Raw genomic sequence first — 2,500 nt, 5'->3', positions numbered from 1 at the left:
CTCCACCACAAATCCAGCATGGCCCTTGCCCTCCAGCAGGCCCCGAGGACCCACATACTCCTCCGCTCTAATCCCCCATGAGCGTTCCTTCTCCTGCAGTTACCCTCCACTGCATATCCAGCATGGCCCTTGACCTCCAGCATGCCCCGGGGACGCACATCCTCCCCTGCTCTAGTCCCCCACTAGCTTACCTTTCTTGTAGTTACGCTCCAGCGCATATCCAGCATGGACCTTGACCTCCAGCAGGCCCCGTGGACCCACACTTAAGCCCCCTCCCACTGACAAAGCAAACACCACTGGCAAAATCCTCGTGCCCCTGGTACTCCAGAATGTAAATTCAAACATGCCCCTGGTACACTGCGCAGAAACACTTTGCCACACACACGCACGCACTGCTTGTGCCTATGGTACGACAACTTTTCTCGTACCTATGGTACGACAACTTTTCTCGTGCCTATGGTACGACAACTTTTCTCGTGCCTATGGTACAACAACTTTTCGCCGTGCCCCTGGTACACCGCTCAGTAGCACTTTGCCACACAAACTCTCCTCGTGCCTATGGTACGACAACTTTTCTCGTGCCTATGGTACAACAACTTTCCTCCGTGCCCCTGGTACGACAGCTTTTCTCGTGCCTATGGTACAACAACTTTTCTCGTGCCTATGGTACAACAACTTTCCTCCGTGCCCCTGGTACGACAGCTTTTCTCGTGCCTATGGTACAACAACTTTTCTCGTGCCTATGGTACAACAACCTTTCGCCGTGCCCCTGGTACACCGCTCAGTAGCACTTTGCCACACAAACTCTCCTCGTGCCTATGGTACGACAACTTTTCTCGTGCCTATGGTACAACAACTTTCCTCCGTGCCCCTGGTACGACAGCTTTTCTCGTGCCTATGGTACAACAACTTTTCTCGTGCCTATGGTACAACAACTTTCCTCCGTGCCCCTGGTACGACAGCTTTTCTCGTGCCTATGGTACAACAACTTTTCTCGTGCCTATGGTACAACAACCTTTCGCCGTGCCCCTGGTACACCGCTCAGTAGCACTTTGCCACACAAACTCTCCTCGTGCCTATGGTACGACAACTTTTCTCGTGCCTATGGTACAACAACTTTCCTCCGTGCCCCTGGTACGACAGCTTTTCTCGTGCCTATGGTACAACAACTTTTCTCGTGCCTATGGTACAACAACTTTTCGCCGTGCCCCTGGTACACCGCTCAGTAGCACTTTGCCACACACACACTCCTCGTACCTATGGTACGACAACTTTTCTCGTGCCTATGGTACGACAACTTTTCTCGTGCCTATGGTACAACAACCTTTCCCCGTGCCCCTGGTACACTGCGCAGAAACTCTTTGCCACACACACACACCACTCGTGCCTATGGTACGACAACAGGCCCCGGGGACCTACATCGCACCTTGCTCTTGCCTCCCTTACAGCTGAAAAAGGTCCATGCCTGTGCCCTGGCCCTGCTGAAATTCCCTCTCCATTTAGCCGAGGCAGTGAGTCGGCCTCCTGTCTCCCTTTACGGTCGAAAAAGATGTGCTCCTGGGCGCGCTGGCCCTGCTGCTACTCACATCGGGCATGGACCTGGACCTCCAGCAGGCCCCGGGGACCTACATCGCACATTGCTCTTCCCTCCCTTACAGCTGAAAAAGGTCCATGCTTGTGCCCTGGCCCTTCTGAAATTCCCTCTCCATTTAGCCGAGGCAGAGAGTCGGCCTCCTGTCTCCTTTACGGTCGAAAAAGATGTGCTCCTGGGCGCGCTGGCCCTGCTGCTACTCACATCGGGCATGGACCTGGACCTCCAGCAGGCCCCGGGGACCTACATCGCACATTGCTCTTCCCTCCCTTACAGCTGAAAAAGGTCCATGCTTGTGCCCTGGCCCTTCTGAAATTCCCTCTCCATTTAGCCGAGGCAGAGAGTCGGCCTCCTGTCTCCTTTACGGTCGAAAAAGATGTGCTCCTGGGCGCGCTGGCCCTGCTGCTACTCACATCGGGCATGGACCTGGACCTCCAGCAGGCCCCGGGGACCTACATCACACCTTGCTCTTGCCTCCCTTACAGCTGAAAAAGGTCCATGCCTGTGCCCTGGCCCTGCTGAAATTCCCTCTCCATTTAGCCGAGGCAGTGAGTCGGCCTCCTGTCTCCCTTTACGGTCGAAAAAGATGTGCTCCTTGGCGCGCTGGCCCTGCTGCTACTCACATCGGGCATGGACCTGGACCTCCAGCAGGCCCCGGGGACCTACATCACACCTTGCTCTTGCCTCCCTTACAGCTGAAAAGGTCCATGCTTGTGCCCTGGCCCTTCTGAAATTCCCTCTCCATTTAGCCGAGGCAGTGAGTCGGCCTCCTGTCTCCCTTTACGGTCGAAAAAGATGTGCTCCTGGGCGCGCTGGCCCTGCTGCTACTCACATCGGGCATGGACCTGGACCTCCAGCAGGCCCCGGGGACCTACATCACACCTTGCTCTTGCCTCCCTTACAGCTGAA

Source organism: Mchenga conophoros, unplaced genomic scaffold, assembly GCF_057382185.1.
Source record: "Mchenga conophoros isolate Kocher_MC1m ecotype Shallow Benthic unplaced genomic scaffold, M_conophoros_male_GT1.1 unmapped_scaffold_10, whole genome shotgun sequence".
Lineage (NCBI taxonomy): Eukaryota > Metazoa > Chordata > Actinopteri > Cichliformes > Cichlidae > Mchenga > Mchenga conophoros.
The sequence above is the reverse complement of the archived record's forward strand: the minus strand, read 5'-3'. Positions refer to the sequence as shown.